We start from the raw sequence: 15,516 nt of genomic DNA, 5'->3' as shown, positions 1-15,516 counted from the left end.
ACCCTGATTTCCCTGTAACTCCAATTAATCTTTCATACTTGGTTTTTGCGGAAGTGAAACCAGGAGGAGGGGGTGGGCGGGCGCGTGGATATATGCTGTGGTAGTAAAAAAATGAGGTATTTGGTAATCCGTGCCTCACTGAGCTCTGATGCTTCCTCCCCCTACGCCCCACTTCTTGTTTCAGTTAACTTTGCCATTTCTGTTGGTTTCCTTAACCCTGCCATAGCAAGTCACCCGGAGCGTAGAGGCCTGAAGCAACGTAAGTTTGTTGGGTTATTGTCCAGAGGCAGATGTCTACAGTGGGTCACACCGTGCTTGGGATTTGTAAGCACAACTGCTGTCTTTCCTCCTCTTCAAACTCCTACTGCTGGTTTTTACCCTTGCTGTGCGCTAATATCTACAGAAAGAAAGTGGCTTAAGGGAGAAAGAATGTATTTATTTTGGCTTACCATTGTAGAAGGCTCAGTCCATGGTCTCTTGGTGCCATGTGCTTGGGCAGAGCCTCACTCATGGTGGCAGGATCATGCAGAGGAGACTAGTCACCTCATGGCAGTCAAGAGACTGAGAGCAAGGAAGGGATTTGGGACCAGTTATGTCCTTCAACGACATGCCCTACTGACCTTCTGGGTACAGCCATCTCCTAAAGTCCCCCAAACATCCCAGAACACCATGACCGTCCGGGAACTAAGCATTCAGTACATGAATATAGGGCAACACTTTACATTCGTTCTAACAGTCCTCTTCCCTCTTCAGAGTCCAACAAGGACTAGCCACACTGTTTTCACAGTGTATGACTCTGACTCCCTCACCCATCCTTTTCACTTTTCACTGGAGAGATGGCTACGTGCTTAAGAACACTGACTTCTCTTCTAGAGGACCCATGTCCCTTTCCCAGCACCTACATGATAGCTCTCAAGTGGCACTAATTCTAGTCCCAGAGGATCTGATGCCCTCTTCAGGGACCCATGGGTACTGCTATGTATTCCAGGCTGGCAAGGAATTCCAGTGAGCCCTCCTTTCTCTGCCTCCTGAGTTCTGGAATGAGAGATATGTATACTCATGCCCAACAGATGGCTGAAGTAAACTCCTAAATTTGGGGCCTAGTTCACATATGGAAATAGTAACTGGGACTCTAGATCTGAGCAGGGTCAAAGGACAAAATAACAACTTAAGTTAAAAATTTCTTTATTTTTTTACTCATTAATCTAGAAACATTTCATTCCATAAAATGGAGAGGTGGGAGTTAGTTCATAGCAGCCAGTAAGATAAAAGGGCCATGGTGAAAACTGCAAGTTGCCTACTTATGCTATCACGAGAATGGAAGTTGAGGTTTAAAAAAAAAAGGAATGTAAAGGTGAAAACAGGATAACCAGGGCCAGTAAAGATAAGAGAAAAAAAGATGCTTATAGCTAGATATGAGGTGAGAAAATGAATGGGCAGAGAAAGGCTTCGGCTACTCTTAACTGTCTGGGCAGAGCATAAAAACAGCACATGACCGTCTTCCTGTATGGGACAGAGAGACAGGCATGGAGTATGTGTTCCCCCGCATTGGATCAGCCCATGATAACGCAGAGAACGAACCAATCGCAACAGAGATTACCACAGCTTTGTCCAGTTTCTGACATTATCCCGTAAAAACCACCAAAAAAAGTTCAACAGCCTTTCCATCTCTTGGAACCTCATCCCAGATTTTGGGAATTTCCCCTACTTTTCCTTAATTTCTTCTTGTCTTTAATCTCTTATTTTTCTATCATAAAACTTATTTTCACTTCATGAGACAACTGGCTCTGGGAGCTATGCTCCTAGGTTAGCCATGATCCTAGGTTAGTCTTTGATGACGGTTAGTAGCCGACATCTTAGGTCCCTGGGTCACGCATGCGCAACTGGGCTGTGAAAGGGTCCCGCATCTCAAAATGTTGCATGGTAGGAAGTAATCTAACCAGCAAGCCCAAGGATGTCGGTTTTATGGGGGGGGGGGGCGTAAATCGTTTTGCAATAGTTTTTAAATTAACTCATAATAATAGCCCATTTTTATGGGCTAAGAGTGGCAATTTCAAAGATACTTTCCCCTTAAAGTGAGGGCAAGGAGATAGAACAGTAAGAAAGCTGCTTGGGTAGCATCAGGTTACTGCCGGTTAACTTCGGTGGCAAGGACCAAGGTAGAGGGAACTTCATGACCCTGCCAAGTGAAACTAGCCTGGTGGGGAAGTAGCCCTGTTATCTCTGTAACCCTTATCACTTGAAAGGCCAAATAAACAACATGGTTTATTTTGGTAGGAGGCAGTTTAGTGCCAGTGCCTCCATTTTGACTTTTAGCCTGGGTTGCTGGGCTCGCTTACAATAGACTTCTATACTTTCTACTGAACAGCAGTATACATATTTTCACTGCAGTTATTGTTTAGGGAAGTCCCTGGGTCAGAGCTATGATCATAGCCGTTATAGCAACAAATAAAGCCATACAAGGACAGCTAAAGGAGTGCGAATGGCCACTCTCGAGTCTCTAATGCAGTGATAGGTGACAAGCAAATATGAACAGGATCGTTTCTGAGAGCAGGGGTTGTTCTAAGAGCAGAGCTTGAATTCCCAGACATCACTGCAAATAGACTTAGATTCCTGCCTTCGTTCCCCCCAGTGAACAACTGCCCACAGTGTGAGAAGAGGACTGCATGAGCCCGGCAAGAGGAAAGCCACAAAGGAGCTTAACCAGAAAAAAAAGTATAGTAAGATTTCCAGGCAATGGGGCAAAATGCCTTCTCTGTTACATCATACACATATCCTTTTTATGTCACAGTGGGCACACACAGAGACACACATGCACACACAGGCTCTGTGCAGCTGGCAGTGGGCGGGGCTTCCTGGTGACTGAGGAAAGAAAGTTTTGCTAGGAGGAAAAAAAAAAAAAAAGGGAAAGTGCATGCTTCTGGAGAATTCTGTCTTCTGTGGCAAAAATGTGAGGAACTTGGCAGACTTCCCAAGAAGTCTATGGTACATGCTGTAATTAGAGAGAAGAGCCCCACCAGGCTCAGGAAGTGAAAGTGAGCAATTCTCACTCAGGGACCCTTCTTTACATAGGAAAGGTTTAGCCTGAGAGAGAAAACAGACAGTTTTGTCACAGTATCTGGCCAGTAAAGTTGTGTATAGATATTATTTAAAATATCTGGGTACCCAAATGATAATTGTTTTGGCTTTTTCCCTTTGTTTAAAATATCTAACCAGCTGGGCACAGTGGTGCACGCCTGTAATCCCGGCACTCTGGGAGGCAGAGGCAGGAGGATCTCTGGGAGTTCGAGGCCAGCCTGGTCTACGGAGTAAATTCCAAGACAGCCAAGACTACACAGAGAAACCCTGTCTTGAAAAACCAAACTTAAAAAAAAAAAACCCTAACCAATTAAAGTTTAATTCCTCCATAAATAATTACTGAGCAGCTACCTCCAGATGTTCATTCGAACATAGAAATTTCAAGGGGTGACATTTTAAATTGGTACTGAATATGTCTCTCTCATTCTGCATTCAGTATCTACTTAGCAGTCAATGATCTATATTTAAAATATTAGTATCAGGCTTCCTTTCTCTTGGCCTGAAACATGTAAGCATGCACTGAACACTGCTGTAAGGTATCTTGATTTTCTCAAAGTTCTGACATGCTCAAACTGACATGCTAGGGAAAGTCAATTAAAATAATCTTGGTTATAGTGTGTATATATATATATATATAATTTTTGAAAATGAAGGTATAGTTTAATTATAACATTTCTCCGTTCTATTTATTCCACTATAATCACTTCTGATAATAGTTTTTATTTATTCTTTTATACAACTTCTATTTATCACACTCATCCATCATTACCTCCTTCCAACAGCCTTTCCATACCACCCAACCTCCCTCCCAGCTTCAAGTCCTCTGGGTTTCTTGTTGTTTGTTTTTTCGTTGGTTGGTTTGGGTTTTGTTGTTGTTTTGCTTGTTCTTGTTATTCTTGTTGTTGCTGCTGTTGTTTAGCTATTGATAACTTCCTGAGTCTAATTAGTGTGGTCCAGATGCAACTAAGTGTGGGCTTATCCACAGAGATCTGGCCAACCTACTAGCAGCCATGTCCTCAAAGGAGGATGTTTCTCACTCCCTCAGCAACCATGTACTGTCAATAGCTTCTCCACCAGGGCCAGGGCCTCTGGGACCTCTCCATTTGCCTTGGAACTGTGACAGGCTTGACATTGTGCAGGTAGGCCCAGCTGCTATGAGTTGATGTGTGTGATAACCTGTCATTACACAGCTCTTCGACTGCTGACTCTTGCCATCTTTCTGCTCGCTCCTCAGCGATGTTTGATGAGCCATGGCTGGAGGAGCAATGAGCTAGAGGACCGATGTTGAGCTGGAGGCCTGATGTTGAGCTGGAGGACCAATGTTGAGCTGGAGGACCAATGTTGAGCTGGAGGCCTGATGTTGAGTTGGAGGCCTGATGTTGAGCTGGAGGACCAATGATGAGCTGGAGGACCTATCATGAGCTAGAGGACCTATGATGAGCTGGAGGACTATGATGAGCTGGAGGACTATTAGTGCAGACAATTCTCACTGAGCTCCGTGCTGACTTCGGCTTGTGTTTGACCTGTTTGTTTGTTTGTTTGTTTGTGTTGGTTTTGTTTTGTTTGTGTGTGGTGTTGTTTTTTTTTCTTCTTGTTTTTTTGTTTTGTTTTGTTTTGTTTGTATGTGGTTTTGTTTTTTTTCTGTTGTTGCTGTTTTTTGTTTTGTTTTTTTGGTTTGGTTTTTTTTCAAGACAGTGTTTCTCTGTGTAGCCTTGGCTGTCCTAGACTAATTTTGTAGACCAGGCTGGCCTTGAATTCACAACAATCTGCCTGCCTCTGCCTCCCAGGTGCTGGGATTAAAGGCGTGTGCCACCACCACCCAGCGGTATTTGACCTCTTATGACTCTCTTCATTAACTGCCAAATAGTGGTTTCACTGTAGCAGGTTGAAGTCAGGGAAACAATCCCATTCCAAAAATAGCTGCAAATAAATAAATAAATAAATAGATCCTCAGGGATCTACACAACCGACGATGAAAGGCCTCTATGATGAACACTTTAGGACACAGAAGAAAGAAATTGACAAAGAAATCAGAAGATGGAAACAATTTCCAGGCTCATGAATTAGAAGAACTACTCTTGTGATAATGCTTATCCTACCAGAAGCAATCTGTAGATCCACTGCAATCCTAATTAAAATCCGGGCACCATCCTTCTCAGACATACAAAAACAATCTTTAAAAATATATAGCAACCCTTCCCCCCAAAAAATACCCAAGCATTGTCAAAGAGTCTTTAATACAATGTCCACTTCTGTTCATGTCACGTAGCTGCTTGGCTACAGTCAACAAATCAGCGAGGCGGCCCTTGTCTGTTTCTAAAAAACATCACAAAAGCATAGCTGACTCAGAGAGTGACCAGCCAGTCACTGAGACGGCTGAAAGGAATCCATACCACTTAGTATTATGTTCCCTAGTGGAAGTGTGTGTGTGTGTGTGTGTGTGTGTGTGTGTGTGTGTGTGTGTGTGTGTGTGTGTCTTTGAGGACTTTAGGTGGGGGTAGAGCACCTTAGAATCAGAGATACCAAGAGAAGCATGTTGTTGCACATTCTTTTAAGGCTCTTATGAGAATAATGGCTCCACTTGTTGGAGGATTAATATTGCCAGGCATTGTGTTGAGTGCTTAACACACACTGTCTTGCTCAACCTTTGCAATGATCCCACAAAGACTATTATCATTTAGAATTTACAGAAAAAAAAAACCATAAAAGCAAATTAAGAGTCAGATTAAACAAGCACAAAGCAAATAAAGAACAGAAGATCACTAGTGCATGTTTGCCTAACGACTCCTTTTCTCTGTGGCAGCCCCACCTAAGATCTCATAGCTGGTAGTACATACTCAGACAGAGACATGCATGTACATAATTCAAAACAAAACAAATTTTTAAAATGAAACTGAAGTTCAGAGAGGTTAAGTCCTCAGACTCAAACCCAGGTCACTCTACTTTGTTACATTCATTCATTCATTCATTCATTCATTCATTTATTCAGTGTATTGTGTATGTATGTATATGTGTATATATATGTGAGTGTGTATATGTGTGCGAGTGTGTATGTGTGTATGTGTGTATATGTGTGTGAGTGTGTCTGTATCTGTGTGTTCTCACACACATCCGTGCTGCCACACAGTACACGTGGCGGGCATAGGAGTGGTTCTCTCCTTCCAGCACTTTGGTCCTTCAGACTGAACTCAGGTCTTTAGGCTTAGCAGCCAACACCACTGACCGTCTCACCTGGGTGAGGTCACCCGACTTCAAAATCAGGCTCATATCTGTGTCTCTGAGTAGCAAACCTGACTCCCCCCCCCCCACACACACACAAACACAATTGTTCAACTGCCCACCTGAGAAACAACAGGCTACAGCATCACTGAAGTTTCTATTCCTCTGAAATGTCTAGAAAATTCTTAGGGAGTAGTAAAGAAAAAAAGAAGGGGTTGGGGGGGGCGGCTTCTGTGCACTTACAAGTTACTAATTCACACATACAGCCGCCCTTTTAGGCCACGTTATGCACAAGTCAAAACCACCAGAGCCCATCTGTGGGAAGGGTTACGTAATGCCACCTTTTTTTTTTGAGTTTCACATCCCATGATTCCTAGCGTTTACTACTTAGTTCCTTTGTACCCCTAGTGATCAGGGAAAACTTTTCAGGTGTAAGACACTATTATAAAAATGTGAAAACACCTTTGCTTAGCTTGGAGCTCTTTCACTCACTGGCTCACACTAGCTTTTTTCTCTGCTTGGCTAAAAGAATTGGGGCGATCTGACTGTTTCTGGAGTAGAGGTGTTGTTTATGTGCTGTTGACAGTGTACAGGCAATGCTGGTATAGATGAATGCAATGGCTTCACGTCCAGGCACTCCCAAGAAATAAAAAATGGACACAGATTCACTATTTTTTGGCAGGTAAGGAGAGCACAGGAGTTAGGTCCAGAGTTTTTAATATGAAAAATAAAATGACAGGCAACAGATATGATATGGTAGAGATACGAGAGGGGGGGGGAGAGAGACAGGTAAGAGGGTAAGAGGTAAAAGAGAGAGAGAGAGAGAGAGAGAGAGAGAGAGAGAGAGAGAGAGAGAGAGAGAGAGAGAGGAGGTGGGTTTATCCTTTTATATACTCCCCGGCAGAGGCACACCTAGTGGCAGGTAGGTAATGACGTCATAGGTTGCTATGTAGACGCGGGCAGTACGCTAACACAGAGTAGTGCACTTTCTTTCTTTTTTTAAAACAGTGAGTACATGGGGATATTTATTTATTTATTTTGGTTTTTCGAGACAGGGTTTCTCTTTGTTGTAGGTCGGCTGTCCTGAACTCACTCTGTAGACTAGGCTGGTCTTGAACTCACATCCCCCTGCCTCTGCCTCCCGGAATGCTGGGATTACAGGCTGAGCTACTGTGCTGGCTGGACATGGGGATTTTTATTGGGAAAGTCTACACATATTTGTCGGGAAATCCTGCTGCTAAGGTCGAAGCTCAGCGCAAAAAAGGAGAACTCCTTTTGTCAGTAGGCTTCCTCTTAGCGGCAGGGGTGGGGGGGGGCTAGGGGTGGAGGGGTGGGGAGTCGGGGGGGATGGGGGTGGAAATATCAGTAGCCCTTAGAGAAATTACAGGCCCAACTTCCTTTCTCCAGATAAGAACCAGTTCAGCAAGCACCTGGGATTCCTGGAATGCCTCTCCATGGCAAATGAGGCATCTCAGCACCTTCGCCCTTCAGCCAATGGCCTTTGCCCACCTTGGATATTCCTAACCCCTCTCCAATTTTCTATATAATCCTTATTCATCCCGAATAAAATGGATCTGCCTCCCTGATCCCGGTGTGTCGTCACTTCTGTCCTTACTCTTGGGGCTTCGGAACTCCACTTAGGTTGCCGTAGCTGCCTTTGCCATAGTAGACTGATCCCTTGCGGGCAGGGAGGGTCACATGTATTTATGCAGAAAAGCACTTTAGAGGGAAAGTACAAAATTGAGCATGCTCAGTAAGTAACTATATTTTTGAGCATGTTCAGTTGCAATTAAGAAAGAAAGACAGTGGACATATACAGGCCATGGAGCTTATGTTCAAAAGCTTAAAATGACAGACAGGGACATTTTTGGGCACGCTAAGCTTGCGTGATAAGCATGGCGAACCAGAGGGTATCTGAGCATGCTCACGTTTCATTGTAAACATTTAGTGGAAACAAAAAGGACACTTTGAAGGTGTATTGAAAATGAGTTTACCCAGAAGATGACTGCCACACATGACAGCTAACAGCATTCCTCTTCAGTTTGCTTTGCTTCTCAAAGACACCCACAGGCCTTCACGCTGCTAGTGCACAACACGATTATACAACAAGAATCACGGAGAAAATTCTGCCAGATCCCATGTCTGAGCTTCTCAGTCTCTTCCTTGTTTACCTAACCTTACTGTGGCCTGACCAGAAGTAATCCTGCAGCATTTCCAGCTGTTCCTAGGGCCTTTAAAATACTCTCCATAACTTAACATCATCCTTCAATTCTGTAAAGATGTCGATCACACACCAGCCCTGTCTCCTAGTTGATTCTAAAGATGGTAAATAAAACCAACCTCTGAAGTAAGCACCCGCTTCTCCAGAGATTTCACTATCCGTGTTTCTTTGTCAAGGCGTGCAAGGGCTTCACAGCTGGAAGAAATGCTGTCTTCCGATTCCAGAGCCCAGGATAACTTTTGGACAAGCTTCTTTGTAGTCCCGGAAGCGTAGGGGCCTCCCTGCTTTATCCTCACAGTGATTTGCTTCCCCCTTCACCTCACTCAAGAACCAACGAGGCAAGAGTCCCTTCCCAAGCAGCACGGCCTTCCTCTGTATCAAAACTCATTCATGTTTTGACCATCAAGAGACTCAGTTCCCAGAAAGCCTTGCACAAGCTAGCTTTCTGTTCTCATCAATAGCTTGGGAAAAAAAAAAATCATAGACAACAGCCAGAAGCCACTCTCAGGGCAAAGATTTGGCATGGGATGATAGAAGAACAACTAATAAAACTTCCTGCCGGCACTGAACAGGTTGAGAGAGATACATAATTCAAATTAAGGGTTTATGACATGCTAAAGCCTATGTAATGAGGACATACGCTTTAAGGGGGAAAAAAGTAAATTTACAATTACAAATTAGAAATGAGTTTTTTAACATTTAGAATTTAAAAATATATAATATATACGTTTTTAAACTCTGTTGACATGAATGTCATGAAACCTGAAATCTTTATTAACTGGATGCTCAAAACACCTGTGTTACACTTTCTATATACAATTACTCTCTACCCACATAGTAACCTAGTAATATATATTTTGAGGTGGCATCTCACTATAACAGAGGCTAGCCTCAAATTCCCAGTACTGCCTCACCAGAACTAGCACGTCAGGTGTGTGTTCCCAAACCCAGCTATGATATATTCAAATGAAAAGAACACAAATATTGTGCAGTCTTTTCTTCTTTCTTTATTTCTATTATTATTATTATTATTATTATTATTATTATTATTATTATTATTGTTATCATGGGTTTTTGAGACAAGGTTTCTCTGTGTAGCCTTGGCTGTCCTGGACTCGCTTTGTAGACCAGGCTGGCCTTGAACTCACAGCAATCTGCCTGCCTCTGCCTCCAGAGTGCTGGGATTACAGGTGTGCGCCACCACGCCCAGCTGCAGTCTTTTCTTTATATGTTAGATTAAAACATTCTTTCACTATTGAGAAGTTGGTAAAGATTGCATTCCACAAATGTATTATTAATATTGTAATAAACGTTGGGATTCCTTTCATGTTTGGGGAAACCAACACAGTCTTCCTTCCATATAGGGTGTGTTATAGATATAGTCACTGTCTGTAACGCTGCTAGAGATCGTACCCACTGCTAACACAGGCTCTCGTGTGTCTCAGGCCTCAGACTCACTACATAGTCAAGAATGGCCTTAAGCTCCTGGTCTTCCTGCCTCCACCTCCCAAGCACTGCGATTACAGGCGTGCACTGTCATACCTGTTATATGCAGTGCTGGGGCTCGAACCCAGGACAACTGACTTGCATCACTACCTTACAGATTTTATCTCATGCAAATGCTATTTAAAAAAAAAAAAACATAAATATGGTGAACTCATATAAATGCCTTGCCAGAGCTGATCGTAACCGAGAAGAAATATATTTTTGTGTAGACATCGTTGGAAGCCCAGTGCTTTATTCTGATGATTGGAAGACTTTCCCACAGACTAGATTCTGGTTTTGTGTGTTTCCACGCTGCTTTGCCTCCACGCCCCACGTCCTCCCAGTGCTGGTACAAATCGCCATGCTTTCTCTGGCTCTGCACATTTTACGTCTTGACACGGGGCAAATCAGCCCTGTGGGCTTGGCAGTATCCCTGGAAGTCATTCCTCACCGTGGTGGCTATTTATAACTCAACCGTATGCGAAATGACCTGACAGAAACCACATAAGTATATCCCACTTAACCCAAACTAAATGTGTTCCCAATACAAAAGCCAATAAGGCAAGTACAAAGACACTCAGGGCCACTCCCAATACCAATACAAGGCAAACAGAAACAAAAAAGGACGCCAGGATGAAGTGAATCAATCCTCTTCTCAAGTATTGAGCTGTTACAAATGTCATGAACGCATCCAAATACATACGCACACCCCTCCTCCAGGGTGTCATGAGCAGCCCGAGAAAGTCTAGGATCCTGTCGAGTAAGTACCAACAGCCTCACTCTAAGCCGCCGTTGCATCGTTGCCAGACATCAGCTCCAAGCCTTCCACAGTACTGAAAAATGCTGGGAAGGGCTCAGCGGTTAAGAGCACTGGCTGCTCATCTGAAGGACCTGGGTTCGGTTCCCAGCACTCACACAGCCGCTCACAACCATCCATAGCTTCAGTTCTAGAGACTCTAATGCCCTCTTCTGGCCTCTGTGGGCACTGCATGCAAGCAAAAAACAAAACAAAAAATGCCTATACACGTAAAAATAAAATAAATAAGAGAGGAAAACGCTAAAATCCACATAAAAAGCCTTGACATTTGCATTTTTTGTGAGAAGTTGAAACCATCCCATTCACTTCATGCATTATGATTTAGATCTCAAATGTCTGGGAAAACTTGCTTATTAAAAGCTTGATATCCCAGATGATCACACTCTTGGAAAGTGGTGAAAACTTTGGGAGGTGGAAGTCTAGTGAGAAAATAAGGCCTTTATTTTTTTTTCCCTACCAGATGGCCCACTTCAGTGCCAGCAGCCTACAGGCACAGAGGCCAGGCAGTGGTTAGAAGCCATAGTTTACTTTAGCATGGGACACTATGAAAGGCCCAGGGTGACAAGCCTGCCATCAATCCAAATCCATGCACAAAAGTAAGGCCTTTAAAAGGGCTATCGCACCAGACAGTGGTGGCACATGCCTTTAGTCCCAGCACTCGGGAAGCAGAGGTAGGTGGATCTCTGTGAGTTTGAGGCCACCCTGGTCTACAAAGAGAGTCCAGGACAGCCAGGGCTCTGTTACACAGAGAAACCATGTCTTGAAAAAACAAAATTAAAATTAAAAAAATTAAATAAAAGGGCTATTGCTACCCAGGCCCGTTCCTTATTCTCTCCACTCTTGCCACCATGATGTTAACACCATTCCTTTACCACATTCCCCGGCCATGGGGTTCTGCCTTACCATAGGCCCAAAATAATGTGTCCAAGAAACTATTGCCTGAAATCTCAGGAACCAAGAACCAAAATAAGCCTGTCCTATTTAAATGTCTGCGTTGCCATTACTTTGTCTCCATGGCAGAAGCCTGAATGGCACAGAAAACTGGTCCTGGGAAGTAGGCTCAGTTGGGATTAATGAGATGAGCTAGGGATGCTTTGGAGGAACTAGAGAAAGCATCGAGCGCTGTGAATAGGGTCTAATGCGGAAGTTGGGCTGGATCTCAGGCCCAGAACACAGAAAGGAACGCACACGGTAAAGACTGTGTTGACAGGTGTCAGTTAGAAGCAAGGTCTCTTGGGGGACTTGAAGCCATTCGTGGCACATTCTGGCAAACCACGTGGCTACCGTTGGCATGCTCAGAGACATGGTAAGTGGCTGAACTTTTAAACGCGTTGGTCCTTCATCCGGTGAGAAAGCATTAAGGCAGTAGAGCATTCACACGGTGGCCAGGGCACAGCCTTCACTCAGATTAGCAGTAAGAGTCAAGGAGTAAACAGCTGGAAAGGAAAGACTCTTTCAGAGCTGTGGGAGAAAAGCAGGGTGTTTGCATTGGGCAGGCTTTTGTGTCACTACCAACAAATTCTTCAGACAATAACTTAAAGCAGTAGTTCTCAGCCTTCCTATGATGCAGTTCATGCTGTGGTGACTCACAATCAGAAAATTATTCTTGTTGCTACTTCAGAACTGAAATTTTGCTACTGTTATGAATCGTAACGTAAATATCTGAATGCATGTAACCCCTGTGTAAGGGTCCTTTGACCCCCGTCCCCAAAAGGGGTCATGACCCACAGGTTGAGAACCACTGACTTAAAGGAAAAAAAGACAATTAGTTCATGGTCTTAAAGTCTCCATAGGTGCTGGGCCCTCTGCAATTGCACAGAACTCGGCAGTGGTAAAAGTATATAGTGGAGGAATTCTTCACTTCATGGGGGACAGGAGGCATAGCAAGGGACATAATAGCTTTAAAATTTGTAGTCAAGGAAGGTATGTCTGCTGAAGAAATTAGCAACAACAACTAAAAAGCTGGCATGCTTCCACCAGCAGCATTGCTCAAACCCAGTGGGTCACCGAAAACATAATAGAACATAAAAGGGGGGGGGGGGATGAGGAAGGAGAAAGGGTTCCAGGGAGCGTGGAGCATGGGACAGGAAAGGGTGTGTGTGTGTGTCTGTGTGTGCCTGTGTGTGTGTCTGTGTGTCTGTGTGTGTGTCTATGTGTGTGAAAATAACCAAAATATATTTTATATGTGCATGAATTACAAATGGAGATAAAAACACAACAAAACAAAATGAATTATTTTTCTATGTTACAATAGAAAAGATGCTTCAAGGCCCATCAGGAATCAGTAAGACCTGGGAATCAGCTCCAAGGATTTTGTTGGAAAGAGATTCCTGTGGTATACGGGCCCCACTCTGAGCTACCTAGGAAATCATTTCCCTGGATTTGTTTCCCAGTGTACAGCTGTCTAGGTACTTGTAGGCTGCTGGAGTCAGCTCCAAGTAGACCCAGCTACTGCTGATGTCAGGCACAGAAATTGGATTGCCCATTTGATTCTTCTTTTTGGGGTGGGGTGGGGGTTGATAGGGTTTCTCTGTGTAGCCTTGGCTATGTTGGACTCACTTTGATCACACTGGCCTTGAAATCATGTAGATCTGCCCGGCTCTGCCTCCCTGAGTGCTGGAACTAAAGGTCCATGCCGCCACGCCCAGTTTGCCCACTTGATTCTTGATTCTGGTTTTGCCTGGATGCAGAATGCCTGAGTTGTGAGTTCATGGAGGCTTCCAACGGAGTCGTGAGTCTAGGGTCTGTAAGTCTAGGCAGTGTGTGGCAGAATGACCCTCTGGAGCTCAAAAGAGCCAGCCGAATCCAAAAGCATTTCAGTGTCTCCACAGAAGATGAGGAAGTCTGCCAACATGCTGTCAGGAAGCCCTTCAATGAGGAGAGGAACAAGTGCAGGACCAGAGTCCCCAAGATGCATTGCTTGGTTAAGTGTCCCAATGTCTTGCTATGAAGACATTTCACACTAAGAAAAATAAGAAGAATGCAGAATGTGTTAAACTTTTGGCCAAGAGAATGAAGGAAGCAAACCCCTCTAAAACAAAAAACAAATAAATAGATTGCCAAGAGACGGTGGCTATTCTAGCTAAGAGCTTCTATTTCTGAGTCTAGCCAAAAATAAATCTTTAAAGTAGCAAATGATCAGATCTTGGAGGAAGAGGAGGAGGAGGAAGAGGAGGAGGGGAAGAGGAAAAAGAGGGAAAGGAATAGAAGGAGAGAAGAAAAGGAAGAGAAAGAAAAGAGGAAGAGGAAGGAGGAGGAATCATGATGGCTGTTAGGTGGGCTCTAATTACAATGACAGATGTCTCCATCTGTCTCCAGGACACAAAGAAGTACAGAGAAGTGCACATGATGACAGAGGCAGAGATTGGAATAGTGCAGCTATAAGCCAAGAACATCTGAGGTCGCTACAAGCTTGAGCTTTCAGAGACACTACGTCCCTGTTACATGTTGCTTGAAACCTTTGGCATCCAGAACTCTAAGAGAATAATTTTTATTTTAAGCCACCAAGTTTATGGTAACTTCTTACAACAGCTCTAGGAAACTAATTCATCTGTGAAATCTGCTCTGACGACAGCTGAGATGCCCGAAGAATACTGAAGGAGCTCAACTTGTTTATTCTTCTGTTTGGAAAGACAAGGACACAGGATGTGATACTTGGAGTGGGTGAATAATTGAAAAGGCATTGCATGTTTCGCTTATCCATTGTTGCGTAATAAAGCATCCAATATAACTAGCGGTATGAAACCGAGGGGCTTGTCATATCATTTTCACAAAGGGAAGTGGGGTTGAGACCATGACTAGGAAACACACGAGGAAAAGTAATGGTAGACTGTGTTTGTGTACAGCCATCTCAGCACTGCTCTGTTTCTGATCAGCTCCTCTTGGCAGAGAACTGATGGAGAAAACCTCCTAGAGGAAATGTTACTACTTGGATTTTAGGCAGGAAAAAGAGAACAGAACGTTTCCTGCATCTACTGATATTCAGTCGCTTTCAGCCCCAAATATCCCTCAGGAGAAAGTGGTGCATTAGACTAGCATTGTCTGGATCCCTTTGATCATATAGACAAGCATTTCCCAGCTCCTCCTCACTGGTGCCCCCTAGCCTTGCAACCTTTACTTGGGTGAAGATTTCCCAGCTCTCTGTGCCTGTGTGGGTCACACTGTGTGTGAGTGGCATAGGAAAGGAACCTGCTTAGAGGAATGCTGAGCTCTATTAAACATGAAAACATCAGCATCATTAGTAACTAGATATATGCAAATCAAAGAACAGCACACCTATTCGGATAGTTTGCACTCACAGGAAAATAAGAACCCAGGTGTTACCCAGGTGTTAATGAGAATCTCAAGCAATGGGCGTTCTTTTTGTTATTTGGTTTTTTTTGGAAGATTAAAAAAGTTTACACAGGGGTGTGCATCGATTAGACACACTGGTGACTGACTCTGAATCACCAATGACACATCGGTGCCACGTTAAGGACAGAAATAAAAGCACATTCTCTTGGAGTTATCTAACCAAGAGCGAGTCTAGATTTGCGGTGCTGTCTAGTTTATGCTCCCTGTCTTCTGACCTCTGTCTAGTTGTATGAGTCTCGACCTGCCTGGAGGCTGTCTTGTGAATCTGTCCCTACATCTGTCTGTCTGTCCGTGTGTCTGTCTGTGTGTCTGTCTGTCTGTCTGTGTGTCTGTCTGTCTCTCT

The 15,516-nt window shown here is 43.8% G+C and overlaps 1 non-coding gene across 1 annotated transcript; it reads right to left on the bottom strand.

Annotated features, from left to right (window-relative positions):
• Positions 1-11,274: 11,274 nt before the first annotated feature.
• Positions 11,275-11,410, bottom strand: LOC127210402 (small nucleolar RNA SNORA42/SNORA80 family). The gene has a single exon (XR_007833310.1). It is a non-coding gene; the product is annotated as a small nucleolar RNA SNORA42/SNORA80 family (small nucleolar RNA).
• Between the last annotated feature and the right edge of the window lie 4,106 nt (positions 11,411-15,516).

Source organism: Acomys russatus, chromosome 27, assembly GCF_903995435.1.
Source record: "Acomys russatus chromosome 27, mAcoRus1.1, whole genome shotgun sequence".
In the NCBI taxonomy this organism is placed as follows: domain Eukaryota; kingdom Metazoa; phylum Chordata; class Mammalia; order Rodentia; family Muridae; genus Acomys; species Acomys russatus.
The sequence above is the reverse complement of the archived record's forward strand: the minus strand, read 5'-3'. Positions and strand labels throughout refer to the sequence as shown.